Raw genomic sequence first — 14916 nt, 5'->3', positions numbered from 1 at the left:
ACTTTGGTACTTTCCACTGGACCTTGGCTGTAACAGAGAACTCAAAAACACTTTGCATACATTGTAATATAATACGCTAAAGAGCCATAGAAACGAAAAGCTCGCAAATAAATGTTATAATTCTTCAATCCCCCTTCTGATCTCCCTCAGAGATCATTTCACCTGTCAGTTGATAAACGTACAACCTGTACCGAGGAGGGACTCCTCGTCTCCATGCAGGTAGTGCCACCACCATAAGTCCACTCTCGCCATTGCATACTCAATCAATTGAACAGCGCTTTCAAAGTTGTTTCTCTCATCCCAAGAGTAGTCTCCCGACACAAACCTTTCCCACCAGAAAGTGAGCGGGCCGGAGAATGTGACTCTACATTCCATCTCCTGGGTGCCAAAGGCACCGTCACTGATTTTCACATAAATGAACATCTGCAAAACAAAGCACAGCAAAGCAAAATTTCCAACATTGGTTACATCATACCACCGTCACTTGGAGAGTCAAGGATTTTTCTGGAGGGCCTTGCGGGCCCTCTGGGCATATTCTGAAGAGTCGCCCCCTTCTGGCGTAGCCATAGGAGCTGTCTCCTCGGGAGTAACAAGGAACATGCCACTTGAGGAACCTAGAGCTCTGGTTATCATGCTGCGAATCAGAGGTACAACGCAACAAAACAAAACACAACAAAGTAATAACACCACACCTATTATAATACCCACCTTCTGAAGGATGTGGATCCAGGAACCTTCTGTGGGAACAGACACGTTAGACATATCATACATCATTAGATCAAGTACAGGTTTGGGGTTTCGGCTCATGGCTTTAATCGCTCTTTGGGTGCACAGGGTGAGCCATTTACTTATTCGTGGTTTTGACACTGGTACTCGTAGCCTCACCATTAACAAGCCATCCGGATTGCAATACATCACCGTGGTATTTGATGGGTTTTTGTCATTTTCTTTACACATGTCAATCATTGCTTTCTGTAGGTTGGGGATTGGGTGATTTTTTACCAAACTTTCATAGTGATTTCTGTCTTCTAAGTACATGCCAGTGATGATGAGGACTGTCGATACCACTGCCAACACACACCAAAAACCTCTATTGCATGAAAAAGGTCCAGGTTTTTTGAACCATTGTTGGAGGGGGGCATGATTATTTTTATTCTGTTCATTGTCTTGGGGTACCCCCCCCTTCAATGGGGCCTTTGGACCCATTCCAGGCAATTTAATCGCCATTTAGGTGGTTGCCGTCCACTGTGTTCCTCCAGTGGTATCCGGTCTTATTTGAGCAGGGTTTAAGGTGAGTCCAATGGAACCAGCTGTCTTTCCCGCGCACCTTAACTGCTGTAGCAGTCCGTTGAGTCACTTCAAACGGTCCTAAGTAGCGGGGAGAGTTCCAGCGGGTTCTGTTGTGTTTTTTAATGTAAACCTTGTTGGGCAATCCTGCAGTGTGATCAAAGGCAGACAGTCCATTAGGGACAATGGGAGATAATTCAGAAAGGACTGACTGGAGAGCCTCAAAATACGGTCTAAACTGGAATAAATGTAACACCTCCGGTAGGGGTTTAGAGTTGGCCGTGGGCAGGCAGCCGGGCATGGCTCTGCCAAAGACCAACTCAAAGGGAGTGTAACCAGTTCTTTGGTTCACTGTGGAACGTATATGTAGCGTCGCAGCCGGCAGAAGAGACAGCCAAGTGCGAGCCAGTACACGTTCTTTCAAAATCGGGGGTTCTGCAAGCATTTTGCCAAGACCCCTTTTAGGGTGCAATTCATGCGTTCAACCTTAGCATTGCCTTTGGGATAGCAAACACAAGAAAATGATTTATTTATGCCCAAATAGGCACAAATACCTTTCACGTCCAGAGCCGTGAAATGACGTCCAGAATCACTATGTATTTCACAGGGGACTCCAAACATTGGAATCCAGTCCTTGACCAACACTGTCACGACTTCCGCAGAAGTCTCTCTTTTGCAGGGGTAAAAAGAAGGCCACCCCGAAAATGTGTCGACAATACATAAAAGAAAGCGTTTGCCTTGATGGCTTTCAATCATGTCTGTGAAGTCAATTTGGATGACTTCTCCGGGGTATTGTCCCAGTTTGACCTTACCTGGAGTCTTTGAGTGGTGTGGATGGGGGTTGTACATAGAACAAACTCTACAAGCCTTGACAAAGTCCCTACAAAGCGGCGCAGGAGAAGGATGGTAGTAGTATTGTTGCAAGAGGTCTGACGTAGCTTTAGGGCTCAAATGGTCAAGGCCATGGAGTTCCTCTAGCACTTCTTGTTGCATGGTAGGGGTGACGTATGGTAGACCTGTAGGGCCACGAAACACCCCGTCTTCATACGGAGAGGCGGAAGGATTTTTTGACCAAAAGTCATCGTCACAATGTTCATGATGTCGTCTACAGTCCCTGGTTGACATTAGGCCCTGAAAAGAGGGCCTGGGAGCCGGTTTCCAGAAGGACTCAAGGTGTAGTCTTAAATGATGAGCCCGTCCTGGGGGCAGAGAGGAGGCCAGAGCCTCAAGCCTGTCCCATACTTCCGCAGGCATCCACAAATATCCGGTGTCCGACACAAAGGTGTCATGTCCCGAGATGGTGGCCACCTTGGCCCACACATCCACGCCATGTTCCATCAAGCTAAGGGGATCAGAACCCTGGATTTGTTGGAGAAGCAACATCCCGTCAACAGGAAGATCGGAAAGAGTTTCAGGATGGTATCCACCAGCCTGTTTAGCCGCAAGGTCCGCGGCATGATTTCCACGTGTCGTCATAGATCCAGTCTTGGAGTGTCCAGGAACCTTGACCACGGCCAAGGCTGAGGGAAGTAAGAAATGAGTCATGTCCGGAGCTAAGACTGAAAGACATTTGTGTGGATCCGGCACAGGCAGGAGAGGGGTGGTAGTCACTTCATTAACTTTTCTAAGATCGTGTGCTGGTCTAAAAGAGCCATCTGGCTTAGGAACTGGGTTTAAAGGTGTATTCCAAGTTGAATCAGAGAGTTCTAAAACTCCTGCGTCCCACAGTTCTGTTAAAGCTTGCTCTATTCCCTGTCGTTGTTTTTCGTTGCGAAATGGTCTCTGTGGGACATATACATGTGCTCCGGGGGACACTGTTAACACCACCGGATCAACTTTAGTGCAGTGCCCTATGTCGGATGGTCCCCTCGCCCACAGTGTGTCAGACAATTGTTTTATCATTTTGTCAGAGCCTTCATGATCGGTCAATTCCCTACCATGGGAGCGAGAGAGAAAATCTTCCTCGGCCGTGGCAGAGTCACTCGATAAGCCAATGTCAACTTTGTAGGCTTTTTCAGATGGGCTGTACATTACTCCCAACAAACCAGTCTGCTCCCAATCCAAGGTGTGGTTCAATTTGTAGGTCAAGGGTCCTAGTTCTCTGGCCTCATGACCTGGACCCAAAAACAATGAAGTGTGAGGGTCTGTCAGGGGATCTCTTTTAAAGAATGGTTTTACTTCATCCGGCAGGACCACTGGGGCAACAACACCTGTTTGATGTACATAAAAATGTGTAGATGTGATGGTGTAAGAATTGCCTTTCAGTTCTTGTTCAAAAGCTAATTGATATTGCGTGTCTGCGTTTCTGTCGTAGAACAAGGTGCAATGTAGTGGGTCTTTGGGAGGAGAGTAGGGATGCAGCATTGAGAACCAGGGTTTCCATTCCAGGATTTTAGCATAGAGTCCAGTCATTTCAGGAGTGTCAGGTTCAAGTAGAAGCCAGTAGATGGAAACACCAGGATATTCAGGATCTTCTCTGAAGACATACAGTCCATGTGTGGCGGTGGAGCTGCAGGTGATCCGTTGTCCATTCGGCCAGGTAATCAGCATAGCGTCCGGGGAGCACTGAATGGCTGCCCCAGTAGCCTGGAGAATGTCCCTTCCCAACAGATTAACTGGGGTCATTGGAGAATGTATCAATGATGTTTTCACAGTCTGTCCGGCAAGTTTCAATGTCAGTTTTTTCGTCATCCGTAGAGGAGTAGCTTTTCCCGTGAGCCCTGAAAGGTTGATGTGTTTGTCACTCAGCATGTGGGGGGCCGCTCTTCTCATCGTAGAGTGGGTTGCCCCTGTATCCACCAACATCATCAACTTTTCCCCACCCACCTCTACTGGAACGAATGGCTCTGGGGTGGGTCCAGGACTCACTGGGCACCCCTAGTCGCAGTAGTCGTCCCCATCGTAGGGAAGACATCCTCGCGAGTCGTGGGCGGGATATGCAGGGTAGTTGTTTCCACCACCTCCCCCTCTTTTCCAGGGGACCGCGCTTCGGTTTCCCCCTGGGTGTCTTTGTCGGGCTCCCCGTCCTTCTCGTTGTGCCTGCGTGGGAGGTTGGGGACAGTCCCTGGACCAATGGTCCGTTGCTCCACAGTTGAAACATCCAGGTGTTGATTGAGGGCAGTCACTGGCCCAGTGGTCAGTAGCTCCGCAGTTAAAACAGGATTGGTCTCGTCCCCCTGAGTTCTGCTGCTGACGTCCACTACTTCCCCGCCCGCCGAACCCTCTACCTCTAGGGGGTCCTCTTCCCCTACCTCTCCCACCCTGGTGTAGGTGTATGTGCATTTGATTGTTGGGATGGGGCCCTAGGGGCTGGGGTGGGGATGCGTATAAGGCGCTTGCTTGTGTCTGGGTTGGTGTGGGTGCAGTTGAGGTTGTTGCCACCATTTGTCCTTGTGCCTTGGATTTTGTTTCTTTTCTGACTGCAGTTGCTTGTTGTCGAGCCTGATTCAATTGGGTCTTGAGCAGTTCTTCCTGCATTTCTTTAAGATTGGTTTCTTTTTCTCTTTGTTTTTTGTTGAAATTTCCTGCGTGGTGTTTCAAGTGTGTCAAGAATTGTAGGTGATCTGTGGTCAATCCAGGAGTGTTAGCCATGCTTGACTTAATTGGTTCTGGAAGTACGTCCAGCACCCCTTGGAGGAACAGACAGGTTGTTTGGGGAATTCTAAATGGATGGGCATGCATTGAAGCCATATAGACTGGAACACACTCTTCCATGTATCTTGTAGGACACATTCCCGGAAGGAAGGCCGATAATGTGGGAGACATAGGGGTTGGTGCAGGATACATGTCCACCAACACATCCATCAGCCCCTCCATGTGGGGCTCCAGAGGCTCATGTACTGGCCGCCCCTGTAGCCCCGAATCTCTCATAATTTCTCCCACTGCGTGCGAGGAGGCACATGCCGCTATCAGGCCTTTAACGTCTCCCACCGCTAAGGTGGCATTGGCACACGACAGGCGGAGCTGATCAAGCCATTTACGGCCGCCTTCTTGTAAAGGTGGCAGTGTGCTTTTCATGTGTTGTAGTTCTAGAACTGTCAGGGGTTTGTACACCACTGGTACTGGTTCCCCGTCTGCTGCTGCAGGGGGAAACCCGTAGGGATCAAAGGATACGTGCCCCGCGCGGGCCGTCCCCCTGGGAGGCCATGCAGGGTCACTTTTTGTTTAGCTATTTGTTATTCTTTTGCCTTCACCAATAATTGTGCTTGCCTGAGCCGTTCCTTATAGGTCCCGTCTTCCTCCCCAGGTCCCTGTCTCAGTCCTGCCATTATTTGGTTGAGCCTATACTTTTCCTCGTATAATTTGTTGAGTTCTGTTCGGGCCTCATAGGTCTTGGCGTTTTCGGTTTCGTCCTCACTGTCTTCTGGATATTCCTTCTTCACTTTTGGCCTCTTTGGTTTCACAATTGGTTCTGGAGCCACTTTTAGGGAGAGGTCTTTCAGTTGGGCCTTTAGTGTTTGTAGTTGCCTCTCGCGTTTTAGGGCTTCTTCTTCTTGAACTTTGGCCAAAACCTCTTGCAGATCCGTTCTTAATTGTTCCTGAGTTTGTTGTTGGGCTTCCTTTGTTTCTTTCTGTAGTTTCTGTAATGCCTTTGTGGTGGCTTTTGTGGCGTTGTCTGTCGCTTCCATAATCTGTGCTCCCTACAGTTCTCCTGTAGCTGTTTTTGATTTGGTTGCTACAGAGGAAGCTTGGCGTCCTAAGATTTTAGATAGCTGGTCTCTTTCGTCCTTTTCCAGTGGGTCTGAGGGGGAGATGTCAATATCTACCACCCCATGTACAGCTAGCTGTGGATACAAGCCTGTTGCTTCATCATAAGGAGGAGGAGCCGAAGGGCTCAAGCTGGGACCGCCCTCTGGGCAGGGCTTCTTGGTCCCTCCCCCTGACTGGGGGGCAAAGATCTTCTGTTGTTTGGTCCATTTTGAGACAGCCGCCTCCAAGACTGGCTCAATTCTCTGCTTCACTTTTGTGTACCTTTCCTCCGTCAGCGCACACATTTGTTTGTCTTTTTTATTCATCTTACCTCGTTTCCTTTTTTTTTTTTTTTTTCACTTCCTGTAATGCTACGACGCAGAGTTCTACTCCCGCCGTCAGTGTTCCACAAAGTGTCCCTAGGTCGTGGGACTCCTTTGGCTTCTTGTCTTGTTCCTCGTACATTTGCGCACACGCCTCAATCGCTTTTCTTACCTTCTTTTTTGACTGTCCTTTAAGAAAGTCCGTCTCTTGGCTTAACCACGTAACCCATTTTTCGCAATCTCCGCTTCCCGCCATTTTCTTACCTTTTTATCACTTCCTCAATCCACCAATTATTTACTTACTTGTCCTTCTTCACGTCTAATAGTTCTTTTTAGGGGCCTCTAAACCCAGGGCCTCAAACCCTAACTTAATTTAGGGGCCTCTAACCCCTGGGCCTCAAACCCGTAACTCAATTTAGGGGCCTCTAACCCCTGGGCCTCAAACCCGTAACTCAATTTAGGGGCCTCTAACCCCTGGGCCTCAAACCCGTTGTTTCAGACGGTACCCGACACCGTCTACGACTATTTCAACGTTTTTATTTAAGTCACGCGTCCGCAACTACGGGAGGTCCTACCTACGCACCTTTCGGCTTTTAAAGGGTTAAACCCAGCGTGTAGGCCTTTTACTTCACTATTTCACACTCGTTATCTCGGATCCTAATTCTATTTTAATTTTATTCTAATTTTAGCGATTTTCCCTTCAATCTTCCACCATCAATACAGATTTTACCATCCAACAGGCAACCTCAAGTCTTAATCTAAGAATTTGGAAAAATTGCCAATAGACGTACTTTGAGACTCAAAAGGTGAGTAAAAGTCGTTTTACCTTAGTCTAGATGGCCGGCCATGAGGTCGCTGTCGGGTGGATGTGGAAGAAAGTTCTGGTATGCCTTTCGCCGGACCTTCGCCGCGTCCCCGTCGACTCCTGAGCTCCCCCTTCAGTACGTCTTGGGGTCACCAACTGAAGGAATGTGTTGTTTTCCACTCGTCACCTTAAAATAATAGACAAGTATCAACCTCATGTAACTTTCCTGTTGTCTTTACCTTCTGTCGTAGCAACACACTTCTCTGCATGTTCAAAACTGGAAGAGAGGTCAGGAAGTCAACGATACTGCACTATCAGCTAATAACACACACCAGATATAGATGACCATGATTCAGGAGGTTCAATCAAGAAGATTTATTTCCCTAACAAGTCATCTAATACAGAGCTCTGCTTCCCAGTCCCTGACAATCGAATCTCTTAGCCCCCAGCCACACTGGAGGAGACTGAGGTCATAGTGAAGTCAGAGTATTCATATATTCATGAGCCTAGGCTACGTGTAGTTGTTTCCATTGGTTGGTAATTTTGTAGCTCCTCCCTCACCACCATTTTATTATATGATATGGTGTGGCATTTTTGTCGCTGGGTGCGCTTATCTGATATTTCCCACACTGTGGCCTTGGTTTTAGGACACTTCGTACACACTTTGGTACTTTCCACTGGACCTTGGCTGTAACAGAGAACTCAAAAACACTTTGCATACATTGTAATATAATACGCTAAAGAGCCATAGAAACGAAAAGCTCGCAAATAAATGTTATAATTCTTCAAACTGAAATAGCCTAATGATCGTTGTTAGACAGTATTTATAACCTTACAATAAAATTGGCAATGCTTTCCAAGCTGCTTTAGAATAAAATGTACCTCTGGGCTCACAATACGTGAAAGCAGAATCGATAACAAACGGTACAGCAGCAAAGTAAAAAAAAAAAAAAGAAAAAAACTACGCAGTGCAGGCCATGCGCTCGTTAAGTGGTAGTTTCATTTTCGCTTTTACTCACACTAAATCAGTCGGAGCAGCGCGTTTGATTAGAGGCTCGTGTTTGAGCAGGTTTGGGGCAATGTTTTGCGTGTACTTAAACAAAGACACGCAGATGTCTTTTGGAGGATGTAACTGTACCTGTAAGGAGCGTCTGCAGGTTAGCGGCGAGTGACGATGACACACATCGCCCTGTTTGGATGCGGGCACAAATACACGCGCACACGCACACACACGCACGCGCGCACACACACATACGCACACACCGCCCCTGTTTGGATGCGCGCACACGCACGGCAGCACCAACCACGCACACACTCAGTACTGTCGCCAGGCTTCCTGGTGTTCACAAATGGTCTCCCATCCCAGTCCTAACCAGGCCCGTCCCTACTTAGCTTCAAAGTCGGTATGGGAAATAAACATGGCGGCGCTCAGGCGGCGGCCATTGAGATTGCGGTTTCTATTATAGATTTTTAGCGCGGGTGATGCGACCCCGTTAGCCCGACTGTACTCACAGAATAAGTAAATAAACTCACTGTGGATCAGACGTAGAACTTGCTGCTCTTCGCCTCTTTATCCGATTCTCACTCGTCTGGTCATAGCGTCCATTTGGCAAAACTTAATCCATAACAAAAGTAGCTCCAGCATCCACGTGGCAGTTGTTTTGGTTTCAGAGGAATCACGTAACAGCGAGGCTGCGTGTGAGATGCATTCATGGACCGTAAGAAGTGCGGGAAAGGCAAGTTTTTCACAAATGCGCGGAAAAAACGGACAAATAATTTGCAGTCTGATACACTTTGCTTGCGCCAGAGGCCTCAGGCCGGAATACTTTAAGCCCTGCATAAAATATCACGGTGAAAGTCATCATAGCTTGCAGAGTATAGACCCAGCTCCCAACCCAGCTTTGAGAATAGATTAACGGCGATATTTTTTTTTATCGCGCGATAAGAGTCTCGCGTTAACGTGCTTAACGGCCCACCACTAATATATATATATATATTAGTATATATATATATATTATTATATATAATATATATATATATATATATATATATATATATATATATATATATATATATATATATATATATATATATATACTAGCTGAGACCCGGCCGGGCCTCGCTAGTCTCCACATTTGATATTCTGAGATCATGAGTGATTACAAAGAAATGTCCAACCCGTCACACAGTTCAGCTGTAGACCAGTGGTTCCCAACCCATTCCAAAAACTATGGCCACCACAAATGTTTAAAATAATGAATGCTATTATTTTAAACATTTGTTTAGATTGTAAGAATAGTTTTGAAGATGGATGGAGCCAAATACAGGGACATTTTGGAGGAAAACCTGCTGGAGTCAGCAAGAGAACTGAGGCTGGGACGGAGATTCACCTTCCAGCAGGACAATGACCCTAAACACAAAGATAAATCTACAATGGAATGGTTCAATAAAAACATATTAATGTGTTAGAATGGACCAGTCAATGTCCTGACCTAAATCCTATTGAAAATCTGTGGAATAATCTGAAAACTGCTGTTCACAAACGCTCTCCTTCTAATGTGACAGAGCTTGAGTTGTTTTGTAAAGAGGAATGGGCTAAAATGTCACTCTCTACATGTGCAAATCTTGTAGAGTCAAACCCCAAAACTTGCTGCTGTTATTGCAGCAAAAGGGGGTCCCACAAAGTATTTATTCATGCTGTAGGAATATTTATGCATGCCCCACTTTTTGGTTTTCTATTTCTTGAAAAATAACAGAATCATGTATCATTTTGCTTTCACTTCACAGTTGTCTGTTACTTGTGTGTGAACGTTCAGTAAAAAAATCATAATAAAATCTTTATGTTTAGGGTTGTAAATATGACAAAATGTGCAAAAGTTGAAGGTGTATGAATACTTTCGAGAGGCACTGTATATGGAGTCATTTATTAAGCCTGGAGCTAAATTGCGAGGAGTACTTAAAATTAGCGAGCAACGCGCCTGTGTTGCTCCTGATTTACTATTAGAAACTGTGCGTATTATTAGTGCTGCACATATTGCCTGTGATTTGTGTCTGTTACTTTCAGTTATTGAATCGTGTACGTGCACATCTTAACGAAAACAACTCCAAGCCCTAAACGCTCATCCGGCGGTCTCCACGCTCTGGTCCGAGGAGCATGTGATGCGCGTACAGAGCAACACAGGCCACGGTCATATCCGAGATGGAAACAAGCAGGAAACAGCTCAGTGCTGCTGGATGTTTGTCTGAAGAGTATCTATATCAATCAAGAAGGAATACACGCGTCTACAGACCGTGTCAACTGAAAAGCTAATTTGAACCAGCTACTGTGAATAAATTGTGAGCCAAATGAAAGCTAATGTGAACAAACGAAAACTGTGAAATGAAATGTCTAATGTGAACAATAGTATGAAACAAGGAACGGAAAGATAAAAGTACAACATAGAAATAAACCAAATTGTGTTAAAAGGAGCACACTGCCTCTGTCCTTATGGGTCGAACTGGATGGCGTTGTCATGGCTTTTTATTTAATGCTACCAATACCACTCGTCTTGTCACATAAATATATTTCATTGAAATTTTATGTGAAAGACACACACTAAGTGACACACAATCATGAAGTGAAATGAAGTTGAAACATGATTTTTATGAATAAAAAACTGAAAAGTGGGATGTGCATAAGTATCTACCCCCTTTCCTTAGTGCAACCAATTTCCTTCAGAAGTTTCCTGATGATTTCTGAATGATCACATATTGACCTAATGACTAAATAGAGTCTACCTGTGTGTAATCTAATGTCAGTTCAAATACAGCTGCTTTGTGATGGTCTCAGAGGTCTGTTAAGAGACTATTGGGTATAGCATCACTGCAAACCTACCAAGACCCGGCCGTCCTCCTAAACTTACATGACCGAACAAGCCCTGACCAGGGGCCTCATTTGTCAAGCTTGCTGCGCACAAAATGAGGCCAAAACTTTGTGTAGCCGCTCCTCTGCGCCAAAGTTGATATTTATAGAAAACAAACTGAACGTGAAACATTGCGCTCCTCCACGCAACTAAATAGCTGCCATACGAGGTCCGCACTTTTCAGAAACACTGCTGAGAGACGGGAGAGCAGAGACATGACTTGTTTGAGGAAGTCAGGTTTGGTTTGGTTAGGTTTGAATTTACTTTCTTCAGCAATTACAAAGATTAGAATGAAATAAGCAACTTATCACGATGTTTGTGAATATTGGTGCGCACATACGTGCACGCTCGTACCCGTGCATGCTCGAACCCATGCACGTATGCGCACACAGGAATGATCCCGTTGTCCTGTGCTTTGAGTCATCTCTGGACATAAGTCTGACCAACTGGGTTTAGGTCCATAGCTCGGGTCACATGACCTTCAGACGAGGCCGTCTTTACGCAGTGCGCACCGGCACCGCGGCTCCACTGCCCTCCTGAGACACCACCCGGACACTGACCTCTCCTCACTCACACCACCCGGACACTGACCTCTCCTCACACCACCCGGACACTGACCTCTCCTCACACCACCCGGACACTGATCTCTCCACACTCACACCACCCGGACACTGACCTCTCCTCACTCCACCCGGACACTGACCTCTCCTCACTCACACCACCCGGACACTGACCTCTCCTCACTCACACCACCCGGTCAGAATCGCTGCTTCATCCTACACAGAACATGACCTAATGTACAGCGCCTGCAATCTGGAGTTTGACTGAAATGCCCCACAGTGTTTTATAGGCAAATCTGAATCTTGCTATTGGCAAATCTCGCCGACACTTAAGGCTCTTCTTTATGTTCTAAACATGTGTTTTGAAAAGTTTTATTGATGGAACATGTAGAAAGATGCCATAGTCATACACTGCACAAATCTTGCCTTTAAATGGGGGCCATGATAAATACGACAGCACTCGCTAAACAATTATTTGACCCGCCTCAAATTTTGCGCATTGTGGCAAAATTGCCTTTGTTTGCATGTTCATGAGGAACCATGCGCTAAGTTTGCTCTGCGGCCTTTGCTGTTTTCTAGAAACGCACTCCATAAAACGCTTCGTCTGTTGCCACTTTGTTTCACTGTGACCAAAACATTCACTCACCTGACAGCTGCTTGTATTGTTTGTGCTCATACATGAGTAATCGTGTTGTGCTCTGCCCCACCACTTCCAACTGGTCAAAGTCCGAAACCGAGCTGCGCATGGGCACGGTTCAGAAGAAGTGTGAGTGCACCCTGCTTAATATTTAACGATATCTACGTGCTGTACATTTATCTTCACAGTAAAAGACAATACCAGAAATACCCTGCGGTGGCCTGCGGTGGCCTGCTCGCCACCTGCTGCCACGGTCCACTGGGACCAGCACCGGAGCTGCACCACCCACTCGTATCGTTCCCGCTTCCCATCCATGTGTCGTGCTAGCTTTGCACATTAGCTACAAAGCAAAATAGGGCAAGCACATGGAGAGAGCACAAATGAAAATGTTAAGTAATGCAACTGTTAAGCATGCTAAATTACAGTGGGCTGGACAAACAAGTCTTTCTTGGCTCTCACTTTTCGCGTTTGTTAAGCTTCTGACACGCCTCCAGCGCGGCCGACGAGAGTTGGGAAATGTTGAACTTTTTGGAGAAATTTGCGAGCATTGACCAATCAGGAGCTTTCCCCAAGAGTGACGCACGTTGTAGCTGAGCCACCGGGGCAGATGCTCTGCCGGCCCTCAGATGTAAACAAGTCACGGAGGATTACCTTCATTGTGAAGCGGAGCTACAGCAGCTCTGGGACAAAGACACACATCAGTGTTTCTTTACCGAAACACCCAGAATTAAAGGCGGTTACAGGAAAACTTATATCAGTGGCTGAATCTGCACTGGGAATATGTTTGGGCCTCGAGGACGCCTGTTGTAGCATTATGAACACACGCTGACGACGTGCGGCCAGAGCGTCGGTGACATTTGTGACAAGTGTCTGACTTCAGGTAAGCACAAGCGTCTAACTATGGGCTTTAGGCGCGTTTGGTCTGTACGCAGCTTTAGATTACCTTCAGTGAAATCTGTCGCAGCAGCTCTGGAGCGCTGAAGGCAACCATTTTGAATACCGAAGTAGAATTATGCAGCACTACAACATGTAACAATATCCCTTCTCAAGATGTAAATGAAGGATAACTGATTGACAGTGGCATTTTAAAGGGCCTATATCATGAAAAATCGGAAGCGATTTCAGGTCAGGGCTGAAAACAAACGCAAAACAAACGCACCCCCTGAGCGTCTGAACAGTCATGTTTGCACTGTTGGTTGTGAAGATGGAACTCTTTCTAAACTATTCTGGACACACCTGTTCTTTTTTCTTAACGATCATGTCGCAAAGAAAAGCGCTTTTGGCTACGAGAGGTTTTTTCAACCTTCCTAAAGAAGAGGCCACTCGCCACAATTTGGAAATTCTTTCCGGGATTCAAAGTGGATTAACTTTTGTTACCAACGCGAGTCCCCAATGTGATGGAGAGGCCAGGACAGAGCGGTGGTGAGTCAAAACGCATGTTAGCTTGTGTGTTTGCTTGTTTGTTAGCGTGTGTGTTAGCGTGTGTGTTAGCTTGTGTGTTAGCCATTTATGAAGCTGTGTTGCAGATGTCAACTCCTTATAACTGTATTGTGAAGTAACTTCACTTATTACTGTGATATTTATATTTATTTTACTGCTAATAATGCATGGGCAGATCCGCTCGGAGAGAGGGGGCAGAGTTAACTGAATTGAAGTCTTGTCTTCCACGTTTCGAAAATACCCCCAGAAAATACTTATATTTCTCACAAAAAATAGTGCTCCATAGCGGAAGAGGTACAACATATCATATAAATGCCTATACTTTACTTTGGGATGGCTAAAATAGCATGATACAGATCCTTTAATTTTTGGAATATAACTGACATCACATGAATGATCGCACTTTGAGGGATTATTTTCTAGCAGATCACTCCGCCACTGCATAGCTTATACAAACACGAAGCTGATGCTGCTCAAATATAAGGTATGTTAAATGTAAAATGGTTCAAATTACTCTATGGACACAGACATTTATATGGTTAGTCTGGTGTTATAAGTGATTTGCCTCAGGTGCACTGTGGAGCGGGTCAGACTGTTTTTAATGCAGGCTAGCTGAGTTTTTTTTTTCCCCCCCTCAGGCCTCAGACAGAGAGATGCTGTGGGTGATCCGGGCCTCTGTGGTTGTAGCTGGTGTAATCGGGACTGCGCTCACCACCTTAAAAAACAGCACCATCCCGTTCTGGGTCCTGGCGGCTGAGGTGGCCTATACTGTGATCTTCCCCAGTTCCTCTGCCTCCTCTTCTTCAAAAAGAGCAACCTGTATGGAGCTATCGCAGGCCTGCTCACAGACTTCCCTTTACGCCTGATGTGTGGAGAGCCCTTGCTGGGGTTAGCTCCAGTCCTACACTTCCCAGGATGCACTCTGGAGGATGGAGTTTACGTCCAGTATTCTCCCATTAAAACCATCTCCATGTTGTCCTCTGTGGCCGCCATCCTGCTCTTCTCTTACCTGACATCAAGACTCTTCAACAGAGGCCTGCTTCCTGAGAGGCTGGATGTGTTCCATGTTAAAGCTCAGACGTCACTGCGGCCAGCGCCAGAAAATGACAGCAAACACAGAGACGATATAGATATGAACATGACTAAGACAGACCCTCAGGAAGAGGCTCATGGACCCTATGCTGACCACTCTGCAACTGTCTTAGAAACTTGCTGCTAATCCAATGACAGCTGTGTATCATCACAATCTTAATCACATATAAAACATAGCTTT

The sequence above is a fragment of the Gobius niger genome, assembly GCF_951799975.1.
Source record: "Gobius niger genome assembly, chromosome: 7".
Classification (NCBI taxonomy): Eukaryota; Metazoa; Chordata; class Actinopteri; order Gobiiformes; family Gobiidae; genus Gobius; species Gobius niger.
This window is presented reverse-complemented; position numbering follows the sequence as displayed.